Source organism: Battus philenor, unplaced genomic scaffold (assembly GCF_028537555.1).
Source record: "Battus philenor isolate CCGP_79_NKW_IND1 unplaced genomic scaffold, ilBatPhil1.0.hap1 SCAF_7, whole genome shotgun sequence".
In the NCBI taxonomy this organism is placed as follows: Eukaryota; Metazoa; Arthropoda; class Insecta; order Lepidoptera; family Papilionidae; genus Battus; species Battus philenor.
Window position 1 is genome coordinate 6,049,782 of NW_027181737.1, and position 21,331 is coordinate 6,071,112.

Consider the following 21,331-nt stretch of genomic DNA (forward strand, 5'->3'; position numbering starts at 1 on the left):
TTATATCTGTTGCAGTGCTATTAGAAGCTACGAAACAGGATGAAGAATTCCGCCGATGGTTCGAGGGTGCATCACGCACGTGTTGTCAGATTAATTGAACGCCTTCCGTCGCTGGCGGCAAACCGCGAGCGGCCCACTGTCAGCCGCTCTAAAAACTACTGAATAAACACAGAACAAACGACAACTTGCATATTCACTGTGGGACTCAACTGCTCCCTCTATGCACTTCAGATTTTTTCAACGTTCCTTATATTTTCATATGATGTCTGGGCGCGGGTTGTAGGCGCGGGAGGGGAGAGCGCGGGCCGTGGGGCGGAGCAGGTCGTGCGGCCTCTCGCGTTTAGTACAGCGCTCAGCAGGAGTGTCGAACGCTCGGCTTTGCAGTCGGCGATCTTTCGTATTCTTCGTTTATTTTCTTTTCTATTCGTTTAATTTCTGACTTCACGCAACTTCTTACATGCAATGTTTCGTATTCACTGAGTGAGTATCGAGTTTCGCAGTGTTTACCAGTATTTTATTTTGACAGTATCACGTGCGGGAATCGTATTATTACCGGTTCCGGAGTTTTTAAGTGTATATAACGCAACAAGGCATCTACTAGCCGCAGGTAGAGCCGGCACATCGTCCGAAGGTGAGAAAGTGTTCACTCTGTGGTATTTAGAAGCAAAACAAGCAACAATAACTTCGATAGTGCTTCTCATATTAACATAAAGTTTATTCTATTGGAAAAAAAAACTTCCAGTTTTCTTCCAATAAGATTTTTTTGGAAAACCTACGTAGTGTACATTGAAAAGTGAAGTTTAAAGGTGCCTGTAACTTATAACATAACCTTGTTTCAAACGGGGCGCGTGTTTCACGGACATGCGCAGTCCGGTTCATCGAAATTATTAATAAGTGTCTTGTAATTTTATAAACAAACCTCGTGTCGTGTGGTTTGCGTGCTGGGTCGGAGTGCCTCGCTAACGAGAAGTGCACGAGTGTTACTGGCATTGTTCCCTGAGCGTCCACTGTCATCCATCGAGAAGACAGGATTTTATAATCAAGAGTAACCGTTCACCTGTGGGATTTTGGTGTTTTACCTGCGCGCGCATCGAAATTCTTTTAAAAGGTGAGGTTTGTATGTGAAATATTCGAATGCATGTGCAGGTGCGTGATAAAAACAGCCTCATAAAATGTTTAGTCTCCGTTCGTGGTCGGCTCGCGCGCCGGGTCGGTTTTTTTTTGTAAATAACCAGTTGCTTATTCTTTGGTAGGTTGGCTAAGCAGTGACGTCATCACTTAGTATCCTCCGGTTGTGCGTCTCTTTTACACTTGAATATTTATCAAAGAAACTTCCCCCATTCATCCATAGGCCGTCTTGCTTTGCTTAATTTTACTTTTTATTTCATTCTGTGTTAAGATTTTTTACGTTTTCATTTGAATTATTCAATTCCGGTTTCCCACTTTATAATTATTATTTTTTTTTAAATTATGTACTGGTTAGTTTATACCAAAATAAATTAGTGTTGATTCGAACTCTTGATCAGCCAGTTCATTTTTCGCTTCGGTTTAACGTATTGCATTTGTTGACCTTGAACATTTATCATTAATACATGTCTCAAGATCAAATAACCTTAAACGTGTCCTATGCAAATTTTTTTATGTGTTAAACCTCAAGGTGTATGGAAAAATCAACCATTTTTTAAAAATTACACCAAGCAGTTCTTCATTTATACTACGGAAAGTTATGATCACATTGTTTCTCAAGTTTCTTTTACTGCGTTTTGTTTAAAACATGTTACGATAGCAATATATCAAATGAATATAATAAAATAATTACTGTTTCCCTAGAAATTAAATGTACATTATATTATAATTAAACGTATATTTGTTTTATTTTCTAGAAAATCAGCGTGTGACAATTCACCTAAGATTCACATAAATTTAAATAATAATTAATCTCATGGTTCCTAAACATATATCTATATATTTAGCTTTACAACTTTCTTAAGTAATAAACAAAATTTATAATCATGTATTATATTTATTTTCTATTTTATTAACGTGAATATGTTTAAGCTAAAGCTTAATATGAGTAAGTTTTAAGCAATTACAACGAATGGTTGAATACCGGGATAAATCGAAGTATTTTATTACCAGAAAGTGAAGAGATAGGTACGAAAATCACTCGTAAAAAGGTGGGTCTCACGTTTCTGCAAATATGTCTATTAAGGAGTGAATAGATGTGAAGACTGTATCAATCAAATATAAAAAAAATATGGCGCACTAACATCAATATATTTTAATTACAAGGCTGTGTGCGGTGTAGTGTACCAAACACTTTAACTACTGTAAACTGTTGATTTTAAAATTTACTTAATAGTTTGACATTTCGATAATTGATTTATTATTTCAAGTGATTTGAACAAGATAAAAATAAAAAAGGATAATATTTAAGCAGACATTTACATTATATTGCATATTACAAATAGGCTGCATAAGAATTTTTTAATAAGTATGTAATGTTAATAATTTATGTTATGATAATATGTTGAAGCTCTTTTGTGTTGAATGTAGGCCTGCATTCACTTTTTGTTTTTATTTATTATCTGTAGAATGTACTTTGCGAGCAGGAGATTCAACTGATGGTGAGTGCCCCGCCAGTCACAATGCAGTTTTCCCTTTGCTTTAGAAATATTACACATCACTGCTTGATTAATGTCGTTTTGATACATGAAATGTTATTTATCTAGGAGTACTTCAATACTTTTTGGCGGGAAACATAACCGCCGCGGTAGACCAATTTTAATTCCTATGCACACTTTATATCCTATAAACAATGACATGGATTAGTTAAAAAAGTAAATATGATATAATAATAACGTATTTTCTTTTTTCTTTATGAATATATAGTTTTAAAATATATCGGTTTTGTAAAGTCATCTATCGATGAAAAAAAATATAGCTTGCCCGTATTGAGGATATACTTTAATTTATTAATAATGCAGTGAGGCCGCAACTACACCCAGGTCTTGTTCTGCATGACGATCATCGTAACATAAATTTTGTAGGGGCGGGAAAATCTGTTCCTTTCGTTGACTCTTACCGTAAATCATCCACGCTCCAGAGCCTCTTAATAGACTAGGTGTCTAATCTAGGCTAATATCAACTTAATACTGTTTATTTTAGGTCTATATTTGCATAATACATTACATCATATTTTCGTCAGATCACATACGCGTAGTTCAACGCACCTGCCTTTTGTTGCACCTGCATATTTATTATTCAAATGTTTTCTTGCATGCCTGATTCAGTCTAATTGAATGTTTATTTGATGCCCGATTTAACTTACAATAGTTCTGTTGCAAGAATATCAGCCGAGCTATTTGGAAATGGGTCATTAAAAGGAGGTGCTTTGTACTGTCCTCATAAAAGAACCGAAACTCTTTTATTATTAATAATGGGTTTATGTTGTTACTAATAAATTATAATCATGAAAAATTATTTTTTTTACTTTTTAAGAGAACCATCGTTAGGTCTTACCTAATCTGTATTAATGTATTATAAAATAATTAGGCAACTGGATCAAAATAAAGCCGTCAGTCAGCCTATAAAGCAGAATGCCGCGGCCTAAATACTTCAAACGCGACCTCGGATTGAGGATACAATAAAATTTGCGTCAAAGCCACTCCACGTCTTTCGCTGAGGAATATATTATGTACCGGGAAAATACCTGTATAAAATATTTCAATGGTACGATGAACAGTTTTTAAATACTGCGAATAAAATGTGGACGGGTGGAATAAAGCTGCTATTGTTGGGTATCGCAAGACAAATATTCACTATTTATTCATTGGAGTGCGCATAGCGAGCGGTTCAAGGTCACTCGGGTAAGCGTTGACAGCCAGCGTCGCTAGCGTGCCGTTGCCTCTCTAGGGCTGACGATTTTTTGTAATTATATTATTAATCGACGCTGTAACCTCTTTTATTATTGTATTAAGTATTATTACCGTCTATTAATTAAGTTACAATTAATAATTGATATAAAGTTTAATATAATTAAAAATAAAACATAATAAAAAAGTTATTATTACGTAAAACCCACTCTTATTATTAAATAGAATGTATTTTGTTACGATCATTCATCTTATTACGTAAAATAATCGACATGTACCGTACCTCCTAAACTAACACTACAACATGTGACCTTAAACGGATTATAATTTTGTTTCAGCGTTTGGTTCCATGAAGCATTGACGTCAAATTATCACATTAACTCTTAAAAGCGTCAAATTGAACTGCACCTGGTGCATCTGAACGTAATGTAAACATTTAAACCTAATATAAAATAAAATCGCAGCCCTGTAAGCAAGGGCTTTCCTACGGTAAAGTTTATAATTCTTTTTTAATGATCGCCACAAGATGATGACGAAGTTGGAAATTAACGTAATAAATAATCTATTGAATTTCATGCTCTTCGTGAGTATCTGTGGATTACAAAAATATCTTAAGATGTTTCTGATTTTTTTTTAATAATTTAATCAATCTTATAAAACGGAACATACGTATTTTAATTTAATTCTTAATCTCGCATGGTTGGTAAGCTAATTTGGCTAAACTGGATTATTATATGACGTATCATATCTACTAGTTTTTTTATTTTTTAAATTAAGTAAAATTACATCAAGTATTTTGGGTTTACAAAAAATTAAAAACAAAAACGAACAATTCTAAAACTGAATTTACTATGATGTAATTCTAAATAAAGCCTTACAATAATGCATCTTCACTTGTTGATTATATCTCTTAAATCTTAACCACAAGGTTTTCATTTCGTAAACAAATTAATGTAGCATTTTAATCAAGGCTGTATTGCTGACGGTTGAGAGGAGGTCGTTATTTTTACATATTGTTGTAATAAAATTTATTGTTCGTTATTCCCACCAATGTTTGTACATAAAAATAATATTTTAAGAATATTAATATTTTCTAATTATCTTAATGTGTTTTCATACTATTGTGTACTTTAATATAAACAGAATAATTTACATAATTAAATATTTATACATAAATTAAATATTTCTCAATGTGAAAAAAAAAACAATTCGAAGAATCTTGTGTATCAAGATGATTGTCGCATAAGCTTTCAAGAAATTTGTTTATTCATTTTACGTTATGTAGCTGTACAAACGGCTTTTATCTGGTTGTAATATATCTTTGACCATTTAAGCGCGGTGCAAACTTTGGTTTTGAAACTGTGTGCACAATGCTTTATGCTCTTTACCTTGAATTATCAGATTGTTTGTCTCCTATTAGTCCAGTGGTTTTAAATAGGAATGCTGTTCACCTAGACGGAAACTCGCAAAGGACATCACTTAATTATATTTTGATTTATGTTTTTCCGAATATCCAAAATATACATCATAAATCACAAGGTCTTTTCCACTTGTATGAAATAATTATATTTTTTTGGTTAATTTTTTTTAATACTATGTTAAAATTTAATTTTGTTTTACAAGATGAAAAAATCCGATTGTTAATTAAATGAAAGTGATTTTTTTAATAACAATTTTCGGGCAACATAAAACAGATGAAGGCGTTTTTTGTTTTATAAATAACTTTTTATACGCCTTATACGGAGTATTAAACAATTTTAAACCTGCTTCATACGAAGCGGATTTAAGATGGTTTACACTCACGAGGTTTATTGACCCCTCTTCCGCCTTACAATTGTAAACAGTGCTGTCTTCTTGATAATACTTGTTAAGTTGCTGTCAACTACTCGAGAGAAGTCAATATGCTCACCTCACCTTTTACGTAATAAAGTATGGAGGTACACATTTTAGAACCAAGGCGCAAATAGATGCAACGAGGAAATAAATTTCTACTGCCCTTGCGTCAACTCACTTACCGCTTATAGAACAACATTCCTTACACGTGTCTTCTTGCTAATTGCAATCAAATGAATAAGATAAAAAGAATACAACATACCGATTATTAATGCCTACATGTTACGTTTGTTGAGACATATTAAAAATAAAGTCTGTACTATATTAAAGAGTTATTAGATCGAACTCTACAAACTCAATCTACTGCTTTACGCGCCACGCAAAATTCGTTGAACTATCTATGTTACATACAACAATAATCATTATACTAACATATTAAAAAAGCTATTATGTAATAAATAAAACTAGTGTAATGTTATCGATATATAACTAGATTTTAAAACTAATTTTACACGTAGTTTAAAAATACAGTGGGAATTATTGTTTGAAATTGCGCAGAGAGAATGTTGTAAAACTTATGTCTTACATATCCATACAAGCCCAAATCAAGCCCAAAACCCAGAACGTTATTATATGAGAATCGTTATTATATATAACGATTTTGCACTTCTTTCTTGAATTCGAGTTCTCTATAGCACTCATTATTTAAGGTAAGAGCAAATAAATTGCACAAAAACCAGACGAATTTCGCATTTTGTGCTATGGCATAACCTATTTATATTGTATTTGTACATACAATATAAATTCAATATAATATACAAACTCATTTGCCGAGATGTAACTTGAAGGCATGTAAAAAAACGATACAGTGTAAAAATTAATAACAATTTTTCGGAATTTTAGATCTTAAGATTTAATTTTAAATTCGTTAGAATCTATAATCATTACATTTCAATTCTAATGATATCCTTTGACTAAAAATATGTAGCATCATATAAAAAGTCATAAGGAATCCAAACGCGCTGTGGGCTGATAAGAACTCACACTAAACTCAGCCGTATATTCCTTGTGATTACTTTCATAAATACACTTAATAGAGTAATTCAAGACCAATTCAAGACGAAGCTTTTTCGCCCACTTATTACGAGCTATTTAAATTTAAAAGTTGGTTACAAAGAGTTACTAAAGAAGTCTACAAAAAGGTACAACACTAATAGTTAAAATTCAATAACAGTTCGTTACAGTTTCGATACATGCACAATACACGTAAAATGTTTCCATTGCAAGGTTTTACAGGCCTGTTTTTCTATATTGCTCAGTCTTATAATCTATTTTATAAATCGATATAATCATGTTGATTATTGCACCAGAAATCTATTGATGCAATGCTTTATATTAAATCAGTTAGACGGTCAAAGCCACTTCAGCTCCTTGCGCGCAACAATAACGCATTGTTCTCTTATATAGCTCGGGGGTTGCTATAAAGATAATTACGCCCATTTTAATAGTAATAAAACCTTAATTATGTATAACGATCTATTCACAGGTGCTATTGACTATGTTCTTCATTTTATTCAGCAAATAATTTCTTGTTGTTGGACTTATTCTCAGTATATGCCTTGCTATAAGCTAATGTGCTTATTAGCTATCGCTGGACTTGTTTACTTTTTCTTTGGAAGTTTGAATTATTTTTATTATATGTATTTTTATAGCATTATGTTAAACCTCATTCCACAGACAAATTAAAAAATGAACCGAAAAAGGTAAAACTGGAAATTCCGAAACATCATATCAAAAGCAGAGATTGGAATTTTTATACTCGAAGTTAATTTATTTTTTTTAAAGATAAAAAACCCTATAGTAAATTAAAAAATGTTAATGTCATAAATAAACTTTTAAATAATATCATAGATTGTTTAAATAATTTTTAGTATTTTTTGCGTAAACATACTTAAGATAAAGAAATATTTATAAGTACATATAAATTACAAGAAAAATTGTTTTAGTTTATGCACTTTTATCAATACCATACGAGACAAAAATCTCTTTAATTACAATACTTAAACTCATTTAAATTAATTTGCTTTATTTGGGAAAATCATACTTGAAAGTCATCACTTTTCTTGATATACATCGAGATTATAAATAACATAAAATTAAAACGTTTTAGCCAATAACAAAATGTGTAAATAATTAAATTTTTTTATATGTTATTATAATCGTCCAAAATTTTTTACAAAAGAATTGTTTTCATATGTACTGCAAAAAAAATATATATTTCGTACCACACTATTTCGCTCTTTTATCACAACAAGTACAAAAATATTCAATTGTACATTGAATGATGAATAAAGATTGTCATAATAAATTTTAGTTTAATTACATAATTGTATTGTTGTATGACTGATAATTTAAATTATATTTTCAATTCTCATTCTACCATTAAAATGTTTTTAGTTATTATCACGTTTCTACTATAAAAATAATCTCTTGTTAAAATGAATTAAACCGAATGATATATTGTTCGTCTATAATAAAACATGTTAAATAAAGCTGTAATAATACCAGCAACGTGTGTAATAAAAATAATCGTCTGTTCGATCGATTTGGCTTAACAACCGGATCCGGGCTCGTCCTGGCATGGGATTCCTCCGACAAACCGACGGACGGACAGATTTATATTTTGATGTCATCGATTAAAGTGAATTTTTATTCGTCCGTCCAATTAAAATGTACGGATTTCAGCTCAAGGTCTTTGATTTTTTTTTCGCTTTTATTTTCAAACGAATTTATTGGCCAGACGTTTTAACACGAATCGGTTTTCTACGTATAAATCATTTCTAATTTCATGACAGTTATTGAGGACACGTATTAAATTAATTTAGAGGAATCGTCCGTTATAAAGAGTTTATGTAGAGTCTACATAATAATATCGATAAAAGATATCACAGATTATATCCGTTCAATTTATTTTGCTAACCATCATCGAGTTAATCGTCTCTGTAGATTACATATACACAAACAATCTGAAAGCTAACAACCTCCTTAGGTTTACTCCTCGTTTTATTAACGCTGACTCAAATATTTAGATAATCGTGTTTTCCTCCTTAAACTCTTATATATCGTGATGTAATTCCTTTTTCATGTAGTCGGCAGGATCAGTAAACTTTTAATCAATGTTGATTACTTTATATTGTAAATTAAACTAAGATAAAAATGCATTTAAATTGTTATTTTTACCTCTTTTACTATATTTCTAAGATCTTAAAAAATCTGTCCAGAATGTTATGGGATTTATGGTATTATTAATACTTACTACCTCAAAAATATGATTCAGCTATAATATTTGCATATAATGTTTAACGTGTCAAGTATTTGGATTTTATTCATAGTGTAACGGAATAGCATTAAAATTTCATACATACTTTGTCCCTGCTAGAAGTAATATTTCTATAATTTTAAATGAATGTTAGATTTTATTTTATTATTTTGCAAAATTAATAAAATGTACAAAAAGTTACTCAGACATTTACAAAAGCATGTGGTGTCCATTATTTAGAAATTAAACCATAATTTTTGTGGCTTTTGTACATAATTTAATCGATTTCAGAAGTGAGATATTTGTATATACCAAAAAGTTTTTTTTTTTAAATTAGGTTAAATTAATAGTTAAAAACTACTTAAATTACTGGGGAATGCTAATATTTATTTTGTATAACGTCTTGGTAACAGTTGCCCATATATATACATATAACAGTAAAAGATACATAGTTAAGGATTTTTTTACTAAATTATAACAGCGTAATTATAACAAAAATTCCCGCAAAAACAAGTTAAAGAAAAAATTGCTGAAAACTAGATATAAATACAAATATCAAAAATAAATTTTCTCAAAACCCTGACAATGGAAACTAACGTTTAAATACCCAACTTCAACCCACAAAGCACCAATAAGGAATAAACAAAACCGTCGAAGCCACATCGAGAGGTGTACACAGACGGCGAAGGTTCAAATGTTACGCAGAAACCTGTTGTAAAGCTTACAATGTTGTAAGATTTTATGCGCATCTAAACAAGTTGAATAATATTATTTTAAAATGAAACGTTTTCATGAGTGATTGGTTATAGGCTGATGGGTTAATGTATGGCTCTTTGGTCAGCAAAGGTTTCAAACCTTTAACACTATGAAGTATGTTGCGTTAATTTATCTTTTTATCTATGTGAATGAGACAAGCTAATAACTTCTGGCAATAAAAAGTCTGCAGAGAGAGATGTAACCATTAATTAATTTCTACAATTTTATACCGTAGATTTTTTGATATGCCGTACCATATATTAATTAACTGCAAATAACCTATAATCACCCCTTTGAAGCTTTTCATAACTCCAACCATTCAGCCTGTACTGTTAAGTTTTTAGTTCTCGTACTAAGTAAGTCATTTTAATTATCATTTACACAATTCAAGTTGTAGTCGTTATTTTTAATAACAACCAAGGTGTACATAAAGCGCACATTTACCAATCCTTTGTGCGTGTTGGATAAACAAGTTTATTGTACTACGTCACGCTATTTTTTCATCTGTTTGTCATGATATGGTGTGTTAACATGGGTTGTGAATATAGACGTATGGATTGTATGTATATAGTAGCGGTCCCTCGCCCGCTTTGTGTAACCTGCACTGCCTTTTGTGAATGTAATTTCATGAAGTCCAGTCTTGGAAAATTTCCGTTAAAAACTACATCATTTGAAAATTGCAATTTTTAAAGTGTGGTAATGCAGTTGGAATTTTATTTGAAATATGAAACAGGAGAGTAAAACTTACGGAATTAATTCGCTAGGGTTTTTTTGTCTTTACCGCATAGTGTGTAAAATCTCTAAAAGCTCGTAAATTCCGATAGACAAAAATAACGCTTTACTAAACCGAATCATTCCGAATATATTTCGACGTGCCAAATGAAATGCAGGATACTATTCTATTATCTGAAATTGTTTTATTATAGTATGAAGAGCATAATAAAGTAATGCAATTTGTAATAATAATTTCATGAGAGTGTCATAAATATGGAAAAAATAAATACTCAATAAATAAAAAAAGGAATTTTAAGTTAACATTTACAGAATAACTTGTTGATCTAGATAGTAAAGATATCGTATAAGCTCCTAAATTGTGCTAGATCTTAAGGAATTGTCAATGTTTAGTATCTCAAAGTTATTTAGGTATAAATCATAACTTATCTACCTTCGGTTGTCAGGGGCAGGGGTAATTAATTAGCGTTCGGTTCCCCTCAGCGCTCGTCCACGTTTGAAATTAACTGAGCGTGGTTTGCTCTGCTCTTACTGTTTTCATTTTTAAGAATAGGGTCCTGTGTATATAATTGAGCCCCGTTTGCTCAATGAATGTTTAAGCTTAATTTTTTTTATTGTTAAACATTTCATTTTTGTAGAAGATACTTGCTGTATATAAAACGCCTGTAATATTTTGTAACAAAAGGGAACGTGTCCATAATTACGATATACAAGGTTTAGTTATAATTATAACGAGCTTTTACACTTATTTCCTATCATCATAAAGTGATCGCTTTGAAATATCTTAAAATAATTTATAGCAGTAGAAAGGAAAAATTTTAGGCCGAATATGTACATGATTCATATTTTTGTGCATCTTTAGAGACAGACGTTATTCGCGAAAATGCGTAGTAAAAAAAGTTTTCGTTATGTAATATTCCGCGCAATTCTGCTTTTACTTTTCTTTATAAAAGATTGTTCTAGTCAGTAATTTAACAAGTTGCGATGCTTTGTAAAAACAACAACGGTGCTTCTAGTGTGCTGTTTACTAACGTAGGAATGAAGTATCAATCAAGATGCTTGTTGTAATATGTCGACTGATTCTGGGACATGTTATTTTTTTGTTACAGAAAATATTATTGCAGAAATACTTTGTTCTTATAGTGACATTTAAAACTATCAAAACGTATAGATTTTATTTTATTTAGATCTCCATAATATATAAAAAATCTTTGAGTTTTTAGATTTATTTTTGTATTAAAGGCAAATTTTTTTTATTTATTACAACTATAAATTATGAACCGGTTATAAATACTAAAAACTAATTTATTATGTTACTTTGACATTTATGCATAATATTTAATAACACATCGTAATCCACAATTGCAAAACTTATTTAGAAGTTTTCCGTATTTTTTTAATAATGGTTACACAGATTTTACTCTTGAGTTTACTAAGAAAGAAAATACGTGGATTTTATTTACTGCTAACGAAAATAGCTTGTCTTATTCTGTAAAGCGTTGAATGACTCAAAAATAAAACAGTGCAGATCCATTATTTCTAAGGACGCGTTGTATCTTTGTGCACCTTGAAAACTGAAGTAAAATGTATTTTATTACGTCCGACACATAGGTACGTCTTTGTGTCTAGCTAGAGCTGGAAGAGAGTGCAGCTGAAATGTGCATTGCAGAATACGCGCCTCCAGCGAATCGTACGTAATGTGCTCGATATAATATTCAGATCGCATCCATTCGTACAGCCATAGGCAGTGAAACAAGATTTTACTAGTGGCGAGACAATCCCCGTGGGCGAGAGGTTTTGAAAAGCCTTTGAAAATGTATTTGGGTCCGTATAGTCTTGAATGTAAACATCCATTGCCATGTTTACGTTTATATTTTCTCACATGAACATGTCTTTTTCTACGAGTTGACAATGTTTGTCACCGGGTTTTTTTTCGCTAGATAGTCAGCAGGATAGTACGAGTACTCCTAGTTAAAAACCGTAGCTACATTGGCTTAATTTATATAATCATTTTTTTTAAATAAAATTATCCTATAATAACTAAGAAGTCTTTCTTCGTTATTTACTTTGTAATAATTAAGGCGATGGTAAATATTATACTTCTAAGATATTAATAGACATCTCTCCATTTACTAAAAAGTTCACAAGAGTCAGCGATTCGTCTTTTACAATTCGTTATACGATGTACTTGAAGATTAGCTTGTCATAAACTGTAAAAAAAGATGTCGAAATTAACCCGTGGCCTAATATATCGCGATGTCATTCCTAAGTATTCTTTGGTTAAAACACAAGTTTAATGGTTTCGTATTGTAAACAACTACGATGACCAGATGCAATACCCATTAACACAAGCTCGTTAATAAGTATTTTTTTTACTTAAATACCCTTTGACTTATAAGACAAAAAATTATGAGATCATCCTATGAAAGCCACGTTAATGAGCCATAGTTTTTTATTGGCTTCCCAATAAATATAAAAGTGTTTGATGTCTATTTTTTCTAAATAAACGTGAATTCAGATTAATTAATAAACAATGATTTTAACATTTAGTCGCCTGAAGTATTTCAACTGAAAATAATTACCATTTTTTGTTACTCCAATTCCACTCGGGTTTGTGAGTTAAATATAATCTTTGAGAATTATATTTAAAATATTCCAAGCTTGTCAGCATTGATTAGATGTGTGGGTGTCGGCGGCAATTATTTTGGCAAATTATGTTTTTTTTATTGGTGTGCTTTCTAAATCTTTCTATTCTAATTGGTAGAGGAATTTATTAGACATTTTAAATCACTCATGGCTTGCGAAAAGCGATAACTTTCCATCTGCAAAAGTCAAAGGTCGAACACTGATTACCATGTGTTTTTGTAGTTATGGGTTTTGACTATACATGCCTCTTTTGTATTTAGATTTCGATGCAAGTCACTAATGCTTTTGTACATTTACCTTTTTGACATCTATTACATTTGAACTTGTTTTACTTTTTGCTTAATTTGTTATGGAATACATTTTTGTTATAGCTTTTTTGCGGCTGCATTTTTGGGGAAAACTGTCATTCCTTCAATAGCAATATCAATAACGATGATAATAATTATTTTTTTATTTCTTGAGTGTTTTATTATCAAATAATCAAAACTTAAAAATTTTACATAACGCATAAACACAACAAAACCGGTTCTAACACAAATACTTGATCCCGTCTAAAAATATGAACTTCTGTCTCTTCCTTTCATATGAATAATTTTGTAAATGTTTTGCATTCCACAATACCAAGAGTCCCACGCTATTAAGTGCTGTTGCCGAGAAAAATATGTTATTAAAAAGCATATTTAATATTTAAACTTTTATAACATTTTTAAATTTCATTAATTTATATTAAAGTGTAAAAGCGAAATAATTTATTTATTTTTATAACTACAATATTTAATTTCATTGTATAGTTGGCAGCTGTGCCAGATATGAACTGTATTACAGCCGCCGACATTCTTCTCCTTATATCAAATTAATTAAATAATACATAAGACTAACTAACTGAACAATAATCTATAACAGGAATGTAAAATAAGTTTTAAATTTGTACGCTAACCTTGTAAATTCCGTTTATTTAGTGTTTGCTGGAATCTTTTAATGCCACAAGGTCGTTAGGTTCAACGGAGAACTCTGATGACGATCCCAATGATGATCTAATGTGTCGGTAGTGCGACATCGTTGGCGATCCTCTGCTTATGCGTAATTTATTGTTTATAGTAAAACACGTCTATATTATTTACTATAATAATTAATCATGATTAAGCATTTATTTTAACATTGCTATTATTAAATGATAAGTAGGTTTTGATGTATGACAGCAATGAAGCAGATGTAAAGCTACGGATGTACAATTTATAAAATATTTTTAAAATTTAATTTGGTCTTCTAATGTGGTATATATGTAGTACAAGTATCAGGTTGGTTTATGATATTTACATCTGACAGGGGCGCAAACAGATATGCCAAAAATATGCGTCCATTTCAAAATGACTAATTTTAAAAGGAGAAACAATGCTGAAAGTTTTTATGGACTAATTCTGTGATGTTATTTTACGAATTACCGTAAAGGAATAAAATATGTAAAATATTGTCCCAATTTAAAAACCGTACACTGTAACACGATACTAATGTACAGGTAGTGGGTTTTAAGGAAAATTATTACAAGACGGGAGAATCGTGGGCGTGAAACTACTACATTCGTACTTTCTAGCTGTCAGGATGAAGCGAGGCTTTGTTTCAAAGACAGTTTAACTAATGCGATAGTACCTAACTTCGAGATTGTTTAAACAGGATTCGTAATGTTAAGACGGTTAACTCTTTAATTAGAGAAATCTCAAACACAAATCAACTCGCTTAGCTGGTTTAACTTTGAGGATCCGTTTGTTCAAAGTTTTTATTTTGACATTTCGATTATTCATTATAAGAAAATGATTAGACTGCTTCTCTTATCGTATAATATTTAAAAAACTCTTGGTGATTTCTCTAAAAAATGTTTATTACATTTGGAAAGGAGAGGTGAAAAAATGAAATCGCAACAACAACAAAAGTAAAATGTTATTATTATACTTCAAGTGTCTTTACGATCTTAGTAAAATAAATGTCTTTTTACTAAGTGCGCATTGCAATGAGTTAATAAAATATAGCATAAAGGGATAAAAATATTACAAGAATCTTTTCTTCTAGAGAAGCAGTTCAACATAATACGTATAATGTTTATCCTCAATCAAAGTCCGTACTTCCGCATTATCTTTACTATCACGTCATAATGGGTTTCATTATTGTATAATAATGGTCATTAAACATTTCCACGACCATAATAATACTGGCGGTTGGCGTAGTTCGATTAACTCCGCACTTCTTAGTACGTATTTGCCAATAGCTCGGCTTCGTTCGTCCAAAGTTATAATTGGGTGAATGAACAACGATTACAGGTTCGCGCCTCTTCGCTCTCGTGTCGTTAAATTAGTTACAAACTAACTGATACTCCGACGTCTCACGTCTAGTTAGCTGCTTCTTAATAGGCTATTTGAAGCATACTGTCTTTATTAAATTTCAATGAGATTTCTACTTAAGAGCGGTGGGATTAGTTTTGATTTTAGTATATAATTAAATTATTATTATTGAAGAATGGTAATGTATTGCTATAGTCCCATTTTTAAGTCAAATTCTTAGAAGACTTTTTTAAGATTTGCGAATGGTAATAATTTTTCTCTTCATAATTTTTGTACCGTGTTAAATTGTAGACCCTTCGCGCGAGGTTACTCGATTTTTGTTCATTTAGTATCTTTGGAATAAACTACGTATTTTGATAATCTAGTAACTTAGTTATTTTTGTAAATAATTTAAATCAACAAATTAGTTTAGAACATGTTAAATACTCTTCTAAATTATATATCATATTTTTTTTTCTAAACCAAACAGTAGGAAATAAAAAGTCAAATGAGATATTTAGCGGTATTTATAATAATTTTGATCATCATTTTTGATTAAAATTGTTTTCGCTTACGGAAATATTTAAAGGCGCCCGTCCACTGACGAACTTCTGTGTTGACGCACAAACTTTTTTAAGCATTAATGAAGCTGGAAACTCTATAACGAAGCCCTTTTAGTTATCAATTTAGCGCTTTACGCACAGTTTAGTGATGGCATTTAAGATAATTATTCACGACGACTACCTACATTCATAAAACATTTAAATTCGTTTCTCGTACATTTTTTAAGGTTACATGTTTGTTATAGATAGTTGTTAAAACAAATGAGATTTTGTTTTAAAGGTGTAAATTGTATAAAAATTATTTTAACGAAATACTTTGATTAAATTATTTCTAGTGATCGAGACTTTGCATCTCGCAATAATATTTCAGCCGTAGGACGTTCATGAGCGTGATTGTAAGTGGTGGTTTCGGTTCCTACAATATAAACTTATATAATTCATGCTTTGTGTATTAATTATACAGGATTGCTACTGCTTTCAAACAAGTTTGGAAAAAATGGGCAGCAGAGTCTTCTTCGTACCATAACACAACACTGTGATCGCCGACCCGATTGCCAAGCATGGCAATTATGGTATATCCCCTCATAGATATCTTTTGGGAGACCTATGAATTGCAGTGGGCGTGTATGGACTGAATTGACGACGACCACTATGAGGATGTCCAATTTGGACATAGGCTTCCTGCGTTCTTTTTCCAGGGTTTTCCAACGACCTTAACAAAATTGTCGCGTTGTGACAAATACTTACTAAAGGAGTTTAAAGCCCTATAGTTATTCATGACTACTTTTTAATTTTAACTATTAAATAAATATTTTGCATAAATTGGTTCCTTTTCATTTCTTACTACACATTTCATGTTTCTTGGTGTAAGAAAGGTTTTCTGTTTAAAATACACACTTATTTCATTTATATAATAGAAAATAGTGTATAGATAAAATAGAAGCGTTTGCATATTCTATACGCTTCCGTTTAATGAATACCTGGCATATCGTATCAACATCGGAACCGACTGTGAGAAGCAAGCAAAAGCCCGAGATAAGAGAACGAGGTAAGAGAACTAGGGCGCACCTATTATCCCTGGTAATGTATTGGAATGTTATAATAGTTACCAGTTAGGTATTCAAATATTTCACAATACAAACACGTACATAGAACGAGACTTACATACATGTTGATCCATATATGTATGTGGCATAAGTGACAACAGTTGTGTTATGAAAACTTTTTCTTTGTCGTAATTTTTACTATTGTGCTATTTTTAACATTACTTTTTATTTGACATATCTCATTACTATTTTGAGATAAACATAATTTAGTTGTATACTGGACTGCTGTCAGTTATTTTATGTCAGTAGATGAAGGGGAGTAGGTTTAAGAATGATACGATTTGGTTGGGGTTCGTTTTCGTGCGCATATATAGTGTATAAGCGACTTATCCTGGACCAAACATTTTAAAATATGCGACTTCCACTAATGTATATTGAGCCCGCGTGGTGAATTGTTACCGCATCTACCTTTAAAGAAGAAGCCTGTGCCAATTTCAGCCAAATATTATTAAAAAAATAAGATTTTCAAATAGGAAGATCGATTAATAAAAGAGTGTTTTATATACATGACCATATTATTAAGTCATTGTTTTAGTACATTCAATTTAAATGTAAACCGCATTCTGCATTTTTATATTATCTTTACAAGAACGTTAAAACAGCAGCAGCGTATATTTTTTTATCATATACTGTGTTAGACATAAAATCGATATTATTTGAGACATTAATAATCAAACAAGAGCGGCCGTTGAGCCATGATGTCATTTATAAAAACGACTTGAGTTGACGACAGTAGAAATAGAAAAAAAGCATTGTACGTGTAACGTAATAAAATTAAAGTTTTTTTAGTCGTACCGCAAGAATATTGTCCGCTATATTGGAATCTGTCCAACAATCGCTTTAATTCACTCCAGAGTTAAACAGGATGAATGTATTTAAGTTGGGCAGTTATATTTTTAAATTACGAAAGACTTTTTTTTTTACTTATGCGAACGGAATCGAGGCCACAAGCTGTTTTATTTCAAAGACAACTTCTAACGATGTACATTCCTCTTTTTTTTTTACTATTCTCATGTTATCATCTTGGCGCTCAGATGTTTACGGATTAGCTAAAGCATATCTTTTTTTCTGTCACATGTCAGAGTGTCTGATAAAATTGACAATTTTATCATTTCAAGTTGTACGATTTGTCAACCTATATTGAGTCGAGTACCTCTTATTGGATTTAGTCATTTTAAATTTTATAAAATATACAATTTCCGTGTTGCATATTATTCGCCTAAAACTGATCCAAAAGAACTAATCTCTATTTACTTTTATAAAATATGAGAAGAGAATGTTGATTATAACTTATATAATAATGACTTCGTAATGATAAGTATTTCAAATGGTTATTCTAGTAATCTTTGGTAGGAGCCGTGCATAAAGATTCTACCATGGTAATATTTCTTTAGATTCAGTTCAAAGAGCAGCATACTTCGTTAATGATTGATTACTTTAATAAAAGCTTATAAGATTAATATCTTATGCGATGTGTTTTTTAGAATTTAGTGCATCGTAATTCCAAGTTGCGGAATGTATTCAACATTAAAACTTTGCAAAATGCTGGTTTAGTAAAAAATAGTCCTATTTTGATTTCTCTTTCTTTTATACATTAGATAGTCATTTAATCACAGATGTTTTCGCAAACTAATCCCCGAGGAATGACTGAGAAAAGATTGTTTACGCTTATTTCTTGCTACAGCGCTTCGATCGGGAAATAATGAGGAAGCCCCGGGGAGCTATGGGGCACTTGTAGTTGTTTCACTTCTTGCTCAGTGCCATTGTAGTTAAGATTCAATAAAACCATTCGTTAAGAAAATCGGTATTAGCTGTTAAACTTGCTACAGACGATTTACGGACTCATTTGTTTATCCCTGCTGTTTCTAATATTTCGTGCCGTTTCTAGTTGTTACTCTAAAAGTAAATTGCTTAAAAGATTTATTATAGCTGTTGAAACTGATTCAATTTTCATGATTAATAAAAACTTTAATGAATACGAATCATTGCTTGTATTTTTAAGTCGGAAAAGCGAAAATGAAATACATAAAATATTGATTGATCTCACCCGAAAATATTTTCGACACTGGATTACGAGATTCAAAAGTTTTATAAATTTTTGATTTGTAGACAAATTAAAAATCGAATTACATCAAATGCTTTTATAGTCATTGCCAAAAACTTTAATCTGGGGATAATTTTGAAAAAATGGAAGAATTCATATTTTACAGTTGACGGGCTCGTTATGTTAATTACTATTTTACTTTTTAGCTTATATGTGACTTTAGAGTTTTAAGTTATTTTAATTTAGATTATTAATATTTTTATATGAGTATCAACTTTATTATTTTTTTGTTAGGATTCATGTTTACTTTTGATAATTTTATTTGTGAAAAAAATGCAAAAGAAAATTTTATATTGAAGTTAAATACGGACGAATCTTTGTATGTCGCTCTAGAATATTCTTTATTTACGATGCATATGTTATCTGGCGGCAGCACTCGGCTTTATTGCCATCATCTTTAGGTAGTCTCGCTAACCGCCGAGCATTCAATATTCAATTTTGTGTAATATATTTCGATATTTACAAATCCTTTTGGTATACTTGTTGCGTTGATATTCGATCTAGTACAATGGGCGGCCTTGTTAATGTACGGCACCATCAGTGGGCCGAGGTCAGGAGCTCGACACGATCTATTCCTTTATGATTCTTAACGACTGACTATTAGTTCCGCAATGGAAACCATTTGTCATTCCCCGCCTGCGGTGATTTTCCAACGGGACCGTTAATATTTTCTTACTTCATAAATTTACAATTGTTTTTATATTAAATATAGACCCGTTAAAACTTTGATACAGTTAAAATTGAAACAGCAAAGTTTTATTTTTATGACATTTGCTCATAACGTATTTATTAATGAACGGATCTAGGAGCGTCGTCAGAATATTTTTTTTCATCATTATCATCATCATCTCAACCGATAGGCGCCCACTGCAATGCTTAAGCTTCCCTTAATGATCGTCAAGATAATCGGTCTTAATTTTATCTTGGTGTTTTTAATGTAATTCAGGATGGAAAATAAAAAAAATGCAAATAACATCCTTTTCATGTTTGAACTTGTTATTTATATTTAGTGTAATCTGTGTCGTGGTTAGGCAGCCATAGATATAAGCCACTGAAATCATTTATTTTTGTATTTATTAAATTACTAATAATACAATGTTTAATTTTTGAACAACGTTAATCATGATACAAAACTTAATAACGTATAAATTTTAATAGGTGAAGGTAAGCGAACGTTTGCGTCACAGCACGATTGAATGGCAGGCTATCATAACATACCACGTATTGATTTCAAACAGAGTTAGTTAAAAAAATAATAATTTTAAACGAATCGTTAAACGGTTAGGTAACTTGGGTATCCGTGTTAGTAAACAAGTTGCTGATGATGTTATGTTTTGTTAATGCATCGATGATATCATAACGCATGTTACATGCCGTCTAACCGTGGTTAATGCAACTTATTCGTATGTTACATGGTTACATAAGCTTCGAAGACTCTCCGTATACTTTGGCTTTGTTTCGAAATGCATATGATTTGTTGTTTGTCAAATTTAAGTTGTAGCTATTACAACATTATGTTGAACATCGAAAGATTGCTTTTAGCTTAATGATTTACTGCATAAGTATTTCTTGCGTCATTTCAAATAAAATGTTTATAAATCTTGCAAGGTCTTGAAATGTGCATACCATTATTATTAGGTAATCAATAAACAGGGAATTATAAAATATTGCGAATATATTACAAACTGTATTGCAAGAACATTGAATTCCAGCAGATTTATTTTTTGAAGAAACAATACGATGATGATAAATTTTACTTAAATTTAAATTTCATTTGACTTAATTATCTAAGATTTAATTTTACGCTAAAACAAATCTTCTCTTAATGAATTATAGGTACGGCCTTAAATATATTGTTGTTACTGATTTTAATAAACTTTAATATACTGTATTAATTTATTTTGTCATAATTTTTTCTTTATTTACGTTTAATATTACAATAGTATTTTGAAGTATATATTGTGACTTACGTTAAACATTTTAGCAAATAGCAATAGTAATTTTTCTACAGTCGTCGTCATTTCAGCCCATAGCCACCCACTGCAAGACATAATCCTTCCCTGAAGATGTCTATGAGAGGATATT

The 21,331-nt window shown here is 31.0% G+C and overlaps 1 protein-coding gene across 3 annotated transcripts in view; it reads left to right on the forward strand.

The window, feature by feature from the left end:
- Positions 1-365: 365 nt before the first annotated feature.
- The window catches only part of heph (polypyrimidine tract-binding protein 1 heph), a 404,307-nt gene continuing 383,341 nt past the window's right edge, over positions 366-21,331 (forward strand). For all 3 annotated transcript variants that reach the window (XM_068774756.1, XM_068774755.1, XM_068774757.1), the window contains exon 1: positions 366-1,108. The gene's annotated coding sequence lies outside the window, so the exon portion shown is untranslated. The remainder of the gene's footprint in view (positions 1,109-21,331) is intronic.